General features: G+C 25.3%; 1 long non-coding RNA gene across 1 annotated transcript; it reads right to left on the bottom strand.

The window, feature by feature from the left end:
* Positions 1-259: 259 nt before the first annotated feature.
* On the bottom strand, positions 260-2971 carry LOC133030760 (uncharacterized). Its single transcript, XR_009684297.1, has 2 exons — positions 2489-2971; positions 260-578 (listed from the first exon to the last, which is right to left on the bottom strand). It is a non-coding gene; the product is annotated as an uncharacterized LOC133030760 (long non-coding RNA).
* Between the last annotated feature and the right edge of the window lie 11910 nt (positions 2972-14881).

Genomic DNA, 14881 nt, shown 5'->3' with positions numbered 1-14881 from the left:
TATACTAATTTAATTATTAATTAAAATAAAAAACTAAAATATTAAATAAAACTAACACTACGTGGCTTGGCGCGTAACAATCACCTAGTGTAGTAATATGTGGATTATTGTGTTCTTCTCTAAATTCATACTTATATTTTTCGTATAACTAAATTTAATGATGATTATTTTAAATATATATGTTTTTGATGATAAATTAATTAATCCTTTGTGTATTAATATTCTAATATGTTTCTTTGTATCCTATTAATCATATGAATTTTTAAAGAGGAGCTTTATATATTTAAGATTTTTTTTTTTTTTTGACAAAGTGATTAGAATCACTCGTGAATTTACGATGCCCACGTCCGCCATCGGCGCTGGAACCTCCTCGAACCAGGATAGCTCATCGTCTAACCGCAGAGCATGCTTTGCCAAGCCATGGGCCGCTAAATTCTCAGAGCGAGCCACATGGGACAAAACTGCTCCCGGAAATTTAGACAATAAAGCTATAACATCTTCAAACAACACTCCTAACTTGTTGAATTACATCTCCTCATTGTTGATAGTCGTCACCAAAGCTAACGAATATGAATAAACTGAAAACAAATCAAAAAATCAACAAATTTTATTAGAAAATAATCAATCCGATCAAAACACTCAAAACTCAAAAATTGAAAAACTAGATCCCAAAATACTATAACTAGCCAAAGGGAGACCCTTTGGCTAGTAGCAACTTAACTCTTGTATTTTACTTCATCATCATCTTAGGATTACTATCCTTTACTAAGACCCTAAAACCTAAAATTTTTGATATGTAATCTAGTAATAACAAAAATCCTGCAATGCTCCAATCTATAGGATATCAAAAGTTTACTTTGAAAATTATCGCAATAATAAAGTAAGCAACGAATAATGTACTTCAATAACCTTGATTATCAATGATTAGTGTAATTCAATACAATAAAACAAATAACCTTGATTATTAAGCATTAAAGACCCATTAATTCCATAATCCTTCCCAAAATAGACAAAATCAACCATATTAATTCATTATTAATGTCCCCATTTCTAAAATATTATAAATTCCTTTATTGTACTTATTCCAAAAAAGTAATTTTTATACATATTTATTTATGGTAAACCTTATTATAATCAAATCAATCTATATTGAATTGAAATTACTTAAAATAATCCAATTTAGCTATTATGACATAATTATTCCTATTTTAATTTCCAAAAAGTTGTAAAACTTCCAAAAATTGTATCCTTTTAAGTTACCATAAAAACATTTATAATGATACCTTCCTATACCACATAGATTACAAACCAAATTCCATAAAATTTTACTTCCCAAATATATCTGAACACAATAAATTCGCAATTGACAAGATACCTCCTTTTATTACAATATCTTCGTATTTATTATTCTTTAAATTACTTGATTAATTTTAAATAAAAATATTAGAATCTGAATATTAAATTCCACCCCTTTCCCTTTTTGCTAATAATTCCTAAAAATATGAACTAACCATAGCTAAAAGCTATTATCGTTTAAACTTAATCATCCTTAAACCTTATTTCACTTGAAAATATTTTTAAAATATCATTTTAAAATTTTCTTTACATCATACCTTAACTTAAATAACCCTTATATTCCAACTAGTAAAATTTGTCTAGTGCATAACTTGTTTATTTTGTAATTTTATTGTGTCAACATTTTATTATATTTTCAATACAAGAAGCCGTGAAAATTTTAAACAAACTACCCAAAATAATTAGGGGCCAGCCATGTAATAGGCGCTATAGCCTTGTAAGGCGCCAAAGATATAAAAATGGCGCAAAAATAGAACAAACCAATAACAAAAATATTACAATATATCCCATTATAACAATTCAACTCTACAGAAACAAGAAATTTTCGGACAACAAATTCTTTGAAGAAAACTTCATAGTTTCATCCGTACTCTTTCCTCTTACAACTATCAAAACAAGATTATACAAGAAAAATAATAAAAATAAGAACAAAATATATAAAATTTAAAATGCAAAAGAAAAAATTGATGGTACATCTTATAAGAAAACAACACCATATAAAACTTTAAAGATTTTCTTCATATATTTTGACATTGATTAGAACAGAACAAACCTACACCATTTCATTGAAGAAAAAATGACAAAAAGACTAAAGAGAACTTAACTCTAATCTTATTAAAGAGAACAAGATAAAAGAATGCCAGAATGAACCTTACCTCCGATGCTAGTGAAAGGAGTAATTTGATTGAGAGTCTTAGGAAAACTAAAGCCAACTATATCAACCACGACTGATTCAAGTATACTTGATATTATACTTAACAAAACATTCCAACACCCACTTGGCTGATCCAATCAACGGAGAACTCTTTGCTTTTTATTAATCAATTTAATAATTTACGGTTCTTTTAGAATTCATGAAATAATAATAATAATAATAATAATAGAAAAAATTAAGAATAAGAGGTAGGATTACCGTGAACTTGGGTGAATTCTTGTTCTCCTTTGATGCTTCGTTTAATTTTTCGAAGCTCCAAGGCCCTTGGGCATGATAGTATATTAAGTAAGAGTAACTTATTTGATTGGTCAACTGCGTTGTCTCTTGCTTTGTTTATTGGTATAGTAGTGGGCATAGTTATCTACCACCACGCTCCAATGATTATAGGAAAGGTTTGGTTGTTTAATGAGCAGACTAGAAATTCAAATTCTAGAGCTTCACCTTCCAAGAGAAAGAAATCTAGGAAATCGGAAAAGGGCAAGAAAGAATTGTCTGAAAATGGAGATGATAGTGAGGACGTATCAGGCTTAGACCTAAATAAACTTTTCGACTGCGGTGCTGATGGGCCTTATAAGATTAGATTTAGATTAGGGAGAAGGACAAAACAAAACAGATGAAGAGAAATGAAAGCCTCTTCTCTTATATATTTAAGATTTAATATAGCTTCTTTATAAATAGGAACTTTAGGTATATGGTTCTTTTTTTCTAAATATACATAATTATGTGATTATGAGATTTGCGCGTAAGTTTTGTGTGGGATATTAAATGTTATGTAAAGGAAACACCATATCATAATTTTAAACATGTATGAGAATATTTTAAACACCATATCTTTCTTTCCTATTTTTTTCTTTTAATTAGTTTATTTTTCTAATTTATTGTAGATAATTATTTGATTTTAAAACTCAGATTTAATTAAATTTTGAATTTGTTAGATATTTTCTCATTTTGTATTTTTTCTTTCAAATAGAATTATGATTATAAATTAATCATTTTTTTTAGTTTTAAATTTAAATTTTGTTAGATATTTTTTTTTAAAAAAAAATCATGTTTAAACTCTCCTTATGATTTTTAGTATTAAATTTAAATTTTGTTGGATATTTTCTTTATATTTTTTCTTTTGTTCTATTTTATTATCATTAAGTTCAAAACATTATTAACTTTTTAGTTTTAAATTTGAATTCTAAATTTGTTAAGAAAACGAATTTTAATTTGGATAAATATTTACATTTTTTTTAATTTATTTTCCTCCAATTTATAAATATATTAATTTAAAATTCTCTATATAAACTTTTAGGTAATTAATGACCACCTATCGTTTTATTTTTTCTATTTTTATTTATTTTATATTTTTTTAATTAGCTAATTAAAAAAAATATGCACATATATATTTTAAAATTTACTTCCTAAAAAGATTAAAAATTTGCCAATGTTCTATTAAAATTAATTTTATACTTAATAGTTGTACCTACACTACACTCAACAAAATTTTTATCAACATCTTAATATCTATTATATTATAATTCAAAATTTGATACTAATTATTTTGTATATTTACTATATGACATCGACTTTGACTATAATAACAACTACAAGTAAGATACGGTGATGATAGCGGTTTTGAAGTAAGAATTTTTTATAAATTTATATATCAATATCTTTTTTCAGATCTTTATTATTTGTGAAGATATTTATTAATTTTTAATATTCTCTTCACTATAATATTTGTATAAAAGTGATCAGTTAATCTATCATTTGATTAATTTGTTTTATGCATAGAGCAAATCTATGAAAAATGATAGTAACAAAAACAAGTGAGATATAATAATGACATCACAACTTTGATCAAATAGTACTGTATTTGTTTGATTAGAGCAAATTTATTGAGAATATAATAGTGATAATTACAAGTGAGATACGGTGACGATAGTGACTTTGAATGTAGTTGCGACTACAAGTTTGGTAATGATAATGATTTTGAAATCATATGATGCGTTTTTTTATAGATTTATTACTTATTATATTATATATATTTGAATTCTAATTTATTTTTTTTCAAATGATATATTTTGAAAAATTATCCTATTTATTTGTAATAAATAAATTAATTAAAAAAATTATAATTTACTAAATTTAAAATAATTTATACAATAGTATTTTCTTTTTGTATTATTAAGATAAAGAAAAGTTACTTATATTATTAAAATTAGATGTATCTTTATATATTAAAAGTGTCTATCTAACGGCATTTCTTGGTTTAACAGAATATACTTAAAAAATAAAAGAATATTCTGTTAAATTTAACGATTACGTTTGATCTCCCGTTAATAAATAAACCCAATAATTAAACCCAAAAAATTAAACAATCTTTTAAATATTAATAATCTCTTTTTAAATTAAAAAAATCATCTTACCCCATCTCTCTCTAACAAACCTATCTTGGGAGAATATTAATAATTTTTAATCTCTTTTTAAATTAAAAAAATCATCTTACCCCATCTCTCTCTAACAAACCTATCTTGGGAGAATATTAATAATTTTTTTTATTTATCTTTTAAAAAAGAAAAATATAAATAAAATATCTAAAAAAAATAATATAAATGTGAGACTGTATATGAGTATTTACCTTATTAGTAATTTACAAAGAATGTGAAAGTCTATAAATATATAGTTGTGTAGCTATTACTAGATATGAAATGAGATAATAGAACTTTTTTCAATTAGAAGATTAATGTACATTTTACTATTAATAACATACATTATTATAGCACAACTATGTTTTACTTACTAAATATACTGACACATATTTTATTTTTATAAAACAAATTGTTCAAATAATTATACTATTTTAATTATTAATTAAAATAAGAAAACTAAAATATTAAATAAAACTAACACTACGTGGCTTGTCACGTAACAATCACCTAGTATATATATATATATAAAAATATTAAAATTTAAAATTTGATATACTTTTATCACTTATTATCATTAAATAAAATACAACCGCACACGAAGCGCAGTTTATTACTTAGTTTTTTTTATATATAGTTTAAAATATTTTATATAACTGCTGCGAAGCGCGGGATATTTACTAGTAATATAATAATGGTGTAAGAGGTAAAATTATTGTATATCAAGTACAATGACATGAGTTCAATCCTTTCAAAAGATATGATTTTTTTAATTTAAGATTTTAAATTAATTTAATAATTTGAATTTCTTTATTTTTTTCTTTCTAAACAATAGTTCATTTGTTTTAATATTTACTAATATAGAACAATTCTTATACTATAAAAGTTTTGAAGTTTGTAATTATTGTGGTGAAAAATTAAACTTTTATTTGTTAATATATATTGATGGTTGTATTACATAAAGTATAATAGTGAACAATAAAATAACACATGCAGCAATAATAATAATCAAATAAAAAGTTTGTCAAATAAAAATTGAATAATAAATTTTGTCAAATAAAAAAAATACATTATAAATAGATGAAAAATTTTGTACTAAAAAAATATCTAAACGATTTCGATTTATTGTCGATCTCATCCAAATTTTATAGTTTATGAAAACTTTAATTATAAAGTGCTTCAAACGTACTATAAACGATCGAATTGCTACCCTTGTAAAGACATGATTTTTTATTATTTATTATTAATTTAACTTTTAAATTAATTTAATAATTTAAAATTTTTGTTTTAAACAATATGTATGGAATACACTATAAAAATTTTAAGGTTGTAATTATAATATTGAACAATAAAATAATACATGCATTAATAAATAATATTCAAATGAAAAGTTATGGCTCTTTGTCAAAGCAAATTATGCATAATAAATAGATAAAAAGTTTTGCACTAAAAAAAATCTAAATGATCTCGATTACCGTTGATCTCATTCAAATTAGATAGTATATGATAACTCTAATGACTGCTTAAGATCAATATTTTGGATTATTAAATAATTAGGGTTAATTGCAATATTGAGTTATTAATTATGATTTACATGTTTTTGGAGATTTATTTAAATTCAAAATATATTATTATGCTATACATGTGAATTTCGCGTTTTCTGTGCTTGTGTTTGGTAACGGTGTAAAGTGACGTGGGCCATTAGAGAGTCGCGTTTTGTATGATTTAGAATGTCAATAGCGGGGTACTATTGTTAGGCATTGGAGATATCGAGGATTTGTCGGGAGTGGTAAATGACTAAACTACCCTTGCTACAATTAAAGAGTTTTCAATCAGAAATAGGAGGTCCAATTCAAGGTATAATGCTTAGCCTTCTTCTTTATGGTTTTCTTTAGCTCAAGATAGGTTAATTGCACGATTTTAGTGATTTGAGGTTCTGTAGTGTGCAGCTAGTTTGGGTTTGAATTCTGGGGTTAAGATAGGTTTGTTTTAGTTGATTTTGTGCTGAGATAGCTAGTTGTGCTACGGATTACTCAAACTTGAAGTTAGAGAGCCTAAGTTGGCTCTCTAATGGTGTTTTTAATTTCTGAGCTATTTGATGTGTTCTGTTGCTTGAAATGGATTTAGTATAATATATGCAAGTGTTCTAGAGAGTATGGTAGAGTTTGGGCTCGAATTGAGTTGTGGAGGACATTTTTGGGGTTCCCTGCCTTTGAAGCAGGTCGGCCAGGTTCGGGGAGCACTGTAACAACCGGTCGACCGGTTGATCCCCGAGCAGGTCTTGGGTTGGGAACCGATCTATTTGGTTGGTACATTTCAGAACCCTACCTTAAACTAAGTTTAAGAATAACCATACTATGAATGTATATTATTTACTAGTTCGTGTATGATTTTATAAATGATATAATTGATGTAAAAAATTAATTTTATATCTAAAAATTTTAAATACATTGAACATTATAATCTTGAAAAATAAAATTAATTAATATAATATGATAGAATTTTCAAACTATTAAATTAATTGAAATCTTATATTAAATATAAGTAAAGAAAAGAAAAGAAAATATTACTTCTAAAGTATTGAATTCGTGACATTTTAATTATTTTAAGAGTGATTATTATAAAATTATTATAAGTTGAATATGTTATAGGTTTTTATAAGTATAATTATTGTTTTAAAAATAAATTTAATTAAAATATTTTTTTATGTAAATTTGAAATAAAAAAAGAATATAATTAAAATTAAATTTTAAATAGAAATAAAATAGAAAGATAAAAACATTAGGTTTGGAGTTTATTAGTTGAACCTACAATTAATAATATTAAAGATTAATTATAAATAAAAAAAATATATTAATTTTGGTGTAGTTTTAAGAGTTGATTTGAACTGGATTAAATCAAGGGCTATAAATCACTATCCCCTATTGATAGGTAAAATAACCAATCCCTACCATAATAGTTTTTGATCAAGGGTCCCTTTAAAATAAAGTGAGTACAGGTCCCTTATGTTTTTGATCAAGGGTACCCCAAGTAAGATCTTTTGTAACTGGTGTGATATAGTGCTAATGATCAATAAAGATTCAATTCATTTTATCCCTTAAATTTCAAGCTAAGTTTTCTAGTTTTAGTTTATTTGTCATTGCTGGTTTAATTCAAGTTATGTTTGTTTGAATTGTTTGTGTTCTTGCTCACTGAATTGAGTCTAAACAGTGAGGATCAAGAGGTGTTAATCCACTACAGCCATGAAGGCGGCTTATTTTTTTCAAATCCAGATTCAATCCCTATCGAGCTAATTCTTTTCAACTTGCTTCATTAATTAATTTCTTATTTTGTTATAGCTTGTCTTACTGAAATTTTTATGTGTTGTTGAATTCTGTTTTTGATTGCATTAGTGTAATTGTTTAATCGCAACTCACATCACATGTTCTAAAATAAAGAAGTTTTAATATATTTAATAAAAAGCAAATTAAATTATAGATATTCTAAAACTTTTTCTACATTTTAAAATTTATTATTCATGCTTAAAAGGCTGGAACCATTTTAGCTACTTTGGAGCTGTGGGATTATTTTGACGAGGTGGCGATCTTCGAGGTGGCGGTGGAGGGCTCTTAAAATCTGCACATTATATTAATTATTGCTTAATTAATAATTTACAAAATAATTAATTTAGAACAAAATTATAGTAGAGACATACATTGGGGCAAACTGTAAAGAAAAGATAAATTGGGGGAGGGAAGGGGGCAAATTTATAATATTCCTTTTTTACCTAATCAATACATATGAAAACATGGAAAAGAAATTGGGAAGGTTGTAGTCTCCAACTAGCTCCTTCAGTGACCACTAATTTTATCCTTATGGGTAATTAAGGATGTTTTTTGCATTTCAAGAAATTAATTAAAATTTAATTTTTTAATATCACCTTCTATGTTATAGTTATAGTAGATATTTCATTCCTTTTTTAAATTTTTTAAATAATTTGTTATATTAAAAATAGAGTTTAAAAATTCAATTGTACTTTTGTTTATTTCTTTTTGTACCTGTGCAACAAAATTTATTGCACAATCACATATTTTTAAGAGGAAGAGAGATGAGAGATCCTACTTCATCTTCATTCATATATTCTACTTATTCTAGAAAAAAAGAAAAAAAAAAGTATTCCAAAAACATAAATATATATTAAGTTGTAGGTGCAATGCATACATATATATTTTTTTAAATAAAGTTTGAGATTTTGATCTTTTTTAAGCTAAATTACAGATAAGATATAAGATATCGTGGTGAAACATTGTGTGAATTGTCTTTTATTTTAATTCAAAGTTAAACTAATAATGGACGGTTAAAACTATTTACAATATTTTAAGCATTTTAAATTTAAATTAAATTTTTTTATATACAATATAATTTTAATTTTTAAATGTATATAATAATAATAAGAAAATTTGATTTTTTATGCTTACATATAGTTAAATTTTTTTCCCTAAACTCATAATATTTGATATTTGTGGGATATGATACATTTTATAATATCCCTAAAATACCCCTTCATTTACATCACCCCCTTTCTCTTCTTCTCTCTTTTATTTCATAGCCATCGGGCCCACCATCGGGTCATATCAAGTTCTATTATTTTTTACACAGGCATCGGGTCCCATTGGGCCCATCGGGTCTGCATCGGGCCTGACGAAATCAAACCCCAAACTTAGATTTTTCTCGAATCACATCCGACGAAAAAAAAAAAGATCCGGAGAGGGTTCGGTCCGTGGGGTGATGGGTTCATCGGTGGTCGAGTGGGAATGGTCCGTGGGTGGTGGGAATTCGAAAGGGGAAAGACAGAGAGAAAGGGAGCAAGAGAGAGAGAGAGTCAGTTTAGAATGAGGGGGGTAAAATTGGGTTTTAGTAAAAATTATCTTATTATACAAATTTTGTATAGTTTTAAATTATGGGACCAATTTTAGTCCCTATTATGCATATAATTTTAAATTTCTAATAATATTATAAATTAATAAGAAAATTCAATAATATATTTTGTTGAAGTAATAGTTATAATATAATTTTGAGAAATTCTATAATGCACTCTCTAAGAGGGATGCATTGATACATCTCTATATATTTTAGTATCTAAAATAATTTTTTACTCATTTTTTTTTTGAAGTCACGTAAATTATAATTATTTAAGACCTACAAAATTTTAAGAAATTCGGAAAAGTTTAATACGCTGAAAACTACATTCAAATAGTGTGTTGCACGTATGACTATTTTATTTTATACGTACGCGTAAAATATACTATTTGAGCATTATTTTTTCATATTGTAAATTATTCTGAATTTTTCAAAATTTTGTAGGATATCTTAAATAGTTATAACATACATGAATATAAAAAAAATTTAGACTAAAAAATTCTTCTGGATGCCGAAATAAATAGAGGTTGTATCAGTGCATCCCTTTTAAGGGGGTGCATTGTAAAATCTCCCTATAATTTTATATAGAACAGAGATATGACTAATAATAAGACATACTAATCCTTAAAAAAAAAAAACTAAAATAATATTAATTGACTTGGGAATTTATATGCTGATTAGAATAAAAAAGTTATATATTATGACGGCGTTTGGTAACAATTTTTTTTAATTAGTTTTCTATTTTTAAAATTAGAAAGGTGAAAATAATTTAAAAAAACATGTTCTATAAAATTGTTTTATTTCAATTTTTTAATTGAGAATCAAAATTTTAAAAACAAAAGGAAAAAAATACTTTCAATATTTTTTTTAAATAGATTTTTTTCTTAATCAATATTTTGGACTCCGAGTAGATCCGGACACAAATCCCCCTCCCACGACTTAGAAATTGAAAAATAAAAGTGATTACAGAACACATTTTTATTTTTCAAAAACAAAAATTTTACTTTAATTATGTGATTAAAAAATTAGAAAACAAAAGTGTTACCAAACGCCACCTATATATTATTGTATTAACTTTTAAATTTCTAAATGATTTTTGATTAATATATAAGTGCTAATTAAAACCATATGCATATATATATATATATATATATATATCTTTATATATTAAAAGTGTCTATCTAACGGTATTTCTTGGTTTAACAGAATATACCTTAAAAATAAAAAGAATATTCTGTTAAATTTAACGATGTTAATAGGTTTGATCTCCCGTTAATAAATAAACCCAATAATTAAACCCAAAAAATTAAACAATCTTTTTTAAATTAAAAAAAATCATCTTAAAAAATTTAAATAATCTTTTTTAAATTAAAAAAAAAATCATCTTAAAAAATTTAACGATTAATTATCATTTAGAAATTTTTTTCATATTATATTTTTTTCATATAGACACGTGGCATAAGGAGACCCATTCAGGAATGAACAGAATCTGAGGCTAAAGATTCTGAATCAAAACCTCTTCCCCAAACTCTCTCCCCTTAAATCCTAAAAATCTCACACAGCGCCGGGATCCATGATTCACAACTACTGTTACACAATCTGATTTCATTCATCAGAATAAAATGCTAATTACAACCATTCGAAAACCATGGCAAGGTCCGTTTTTATATTATGTTTTTATTTTCTCATAAAATTGAAGTCATCGATTTAAATTAAACAGCTTATAGTCGATCCAATTTTTGTCCATGACTTCATATCAGAAATCTTTAGTTTTCTCATGCCTTTAATGTTTTGCTGTTTTATTTTCTCTCACATAAGTAATTGGATTATCAAATTATGATCACAAATTGCCAAAGACTTGAAACAATTATTAAATAGGAAAAGAGAACACATGGTAACAGAATAAACCCAATTTGCCGAAGCGAATAATTAAATGATAATCCAAGAGACTGAATCACTTTTTTTTTTTTTTGCATTAAATAGATATTTCGTATTAAAATAGTTAATTCAACCGAACTTATCACTTTAATTTTTCTTCTGATTCCTTTCCCTAGCTATGTCAATTCTTGGAAAATTCAACCCCAAATTATATTATCTGTTTGGTGGCACTGTTCATGGCTTGCAGATTACGTACATATATAGGTGCCTCATATATCAATACATAGTTAGGGAAGTGATAATATCATTAAAACCACAGGAGGCTTTACTAATAGGAGCACTTGTTACGATTACATGATTTTTTTTTATCAATCTTGATTAGCATTAATAAGCTATATCTATTTGTATTTGGTATTTTTTCCCTGTGTTCTCTCTTTAATTATAATGTCCAGCCTATAATTACATGACTTTTGGGTACAATAATTAAGGAGGCATTTGGTTGGGAGGAATGAAAATATAGGAATAGGAATGAGAATGGGAATAAGAATAGGAATGGAATAAAATTTAAAATGCATAAAAAAAATTGATAAAAAAATAATTAAATTTTTTTTCTTGTTACATTGGAATGGTCATTCCTTCCATTTTAAAATGGAATAGTCATTCCACCAAAATGGTGGAAAGAGCATTCCATTGGAATGCCATTCCAATACTTTAAAATGCAACCAAACAAAGGAATGGAATGAAAATTGTTTCCTTTCCATTCCATTTCATTTCATTACCTCCAACCAAACGCCACCTAAGTGTGTAGCCACTTGAGGATAGCTTAAGTGGTTGGGTGTGTGAGTGTGTAAGAGATGTATAGCGGGATGGGTTGAAATTCCTATTATAACATTTGAATAACAATGTGTATATTATAGGTTTATATACATAATTATGACATTCTTAACAAGTTTACTTTCATAAAATATGTCGTTTATAAATAATTTATAATTAGTTACCGAATTCTTAAACAAAAACCACTAGAACTTAAATAAAACAAATATTTACGTGGCTCACCACGTAACTTTCACCTAGTTCTATATAAAGTGTGCCTATATAACAGAATTTTTAGTTTATGAGAAATTCATGAGTGACTTTTTATTTATATATTAAAAATAAAATGGTTTATTATTAAAAATAAAATGGTTTATGAGAAATTCATGGGTCACTTTTTATTTATATATAATAAAATAAATAAAATAAATCCCATTAAATCAAAAAAATACGATTGAGTTTTTGCTGTTGTACATCTACGATTGGGCTTTCTTTAATTATTTATTGTATTCTTTTTCCTATTACAATTTGGACATTCCCATAGGATCACACATAATATTCCAATCCTCACTTCTCTTTTTTTTTCTTCACAACTTAATAACAAAATATATAAGTAATAATAATAATAAAAAAAAAAGAAGTGTGACTTTTATCAAAATTCACAAAACCAAGCATCAATGGCAAAAAAAACCTAACAAAGTTTACAGCTAACAAATAATTTTAAGTGCTCGGCATATGCATTAGTTTCCAGGAGCAAAGTTTTTTAAAGTTACGTAATAATTTACATATATTCTGCAAACACAATATACAAAAAATAAAGAAGAATATGGAAGAAAGAAGAGATCATTATTCATATCTAGAAAGGCAGTAGAGATAATAATAGAAACTTTTCATTTTTTTTCTTTTTTTTTTATCATTTTTTTTTCTTTTTGAATAAAGATAAATATGAAATTTTAATCGTTTTATTTTAATAAAATATAATATTTTAAAATAATTTAATAGTATTTTGTTATAGAATACTATCACTTTTTATTAAACATAGTTTTCACTTTTTGTCGACACTACCATATTCAATTTATCAACGAAAAAATTGACAATCCAGATATATGCGGACCCGGCTAGAATGAAAAGTGCAAAATACAAAAATTACACTATTGTCTCTATCGAAGCAAATGAAGATTGAAATCCACCAATGACTATCATTAGTTTTATTATCTACAATTTTTAGACAAATGCTATCTTCAATTGTCAACAATTTAGAGATTGATTTTTAATTTTCTTTTTATCTTACACCCATTTAAGTAATGTTTCTTTAAGTATTGGAACATCAATTTTTAATTTATTTTTAGATTAACTTAAGAACATATTTAAATCATCAAACTTTCTTAATATATTGTATTCGGTATTCACTTTTAATTGACAACATTCACTACAAAAAATTTTACTTTTAGTCACAACAAAACTTGTGACTAAAAGTAAAAAAATTGTGACTAATTATAAATTATCATTCCTATGTTGTGGCTAAAAAGTCCGTGGCTAAAGGTATTAATCACAAAAATTACATTTTCTTGTGACTAAATGTACTTTTAGTTACAATACTTATTGTGACTAAAACTAAATTAGTGACAACTTGTAACTAAAGACTATATTTTAGTCACAAGTAACATTTTGTTGTGACTAAAAGTCACATTTAGTCATAAAAAAATTATGTTGTGACTAAAAAGTTATCACTAAAAGTAGCAGTTTTTTGTAGTGATTATAAACTATAATATTTAAATACACATAATAATAATCTCACCTAATAACTAATAATATATTTCTTTTTTAATTTTTAATTGTATCACTTTCAAATAACATAAAAAAAAAACTAGCATAAAATTTAGTATACGTGCCTCGCACATAATTTTTTGCTAGTATATATATATTCATACACGAAAAAGAAAGAAGCAGTTGTGATGATGAACAAACCTACGGCATGGACTGTGTTGAGCTGCATCATCATCAAAATTATGAAAGCCACAAGAAATATGCCAGCCATGAAACCAACAAAATGAACCATACCCACCATATACATGTGTATATGTATATATATTCTTTCACTTATTTATATTAATAGCATGAATTTTTGCATGCATCAGATTATATCTATTCTATATAAAGTGTGCTCATATAACAAAATTCTTGGTTTTTAAGAAATTTATGAGTGACTATTTATTTATATTAAAAATAAGATAGTTTATTATTAAAAATAAAATGGTTTATGAAAAATTCATGGGTCACTTTTTATTTATATATAATAAAATAAATCCCATTAAATCCAAAAAAAAAAAATAGAGTTCTAGATTTTCTTTAGTTATTGTATTTCTAACCCTATTTGATTATTTATGCCTCTTTTATAAACCCTATTTGATTAAAGGATTAATCAATATGAACAATAATTTGAATTAATCTTATAATCTTAACTTTTTAATTCAGTTAATAATTATTTGTCACGTCATTATTAAGTTTTTTTCCTTTAATTTTCCTTTTGTTGATGATGCTAATTTATTCATATTTTGATTTCTACAATTTTTGTGTTCAGACCATT

This window comes from Cannabis sativa, chromosome 9 (assembly GCF_029168945.1).
Source record: "Cannabis sativa cultivar Pink pepper isolate KNU-18-1 chromosome 9, ASM2916894v1, whole genome shotgun sequence".
Classification (NCBI taxonomy): domain Eukaryota; kingdom Viridiplantae; phylum Streptophyta; class Magnoliopsida; order Rosales; family Cannabaceae; genus Cannabis; species Cannabis sativa.
Note: the sequence above shows the minus strand (reverse complement) of the source record. Positions and strands in the feature narration are given on the sequence as shown.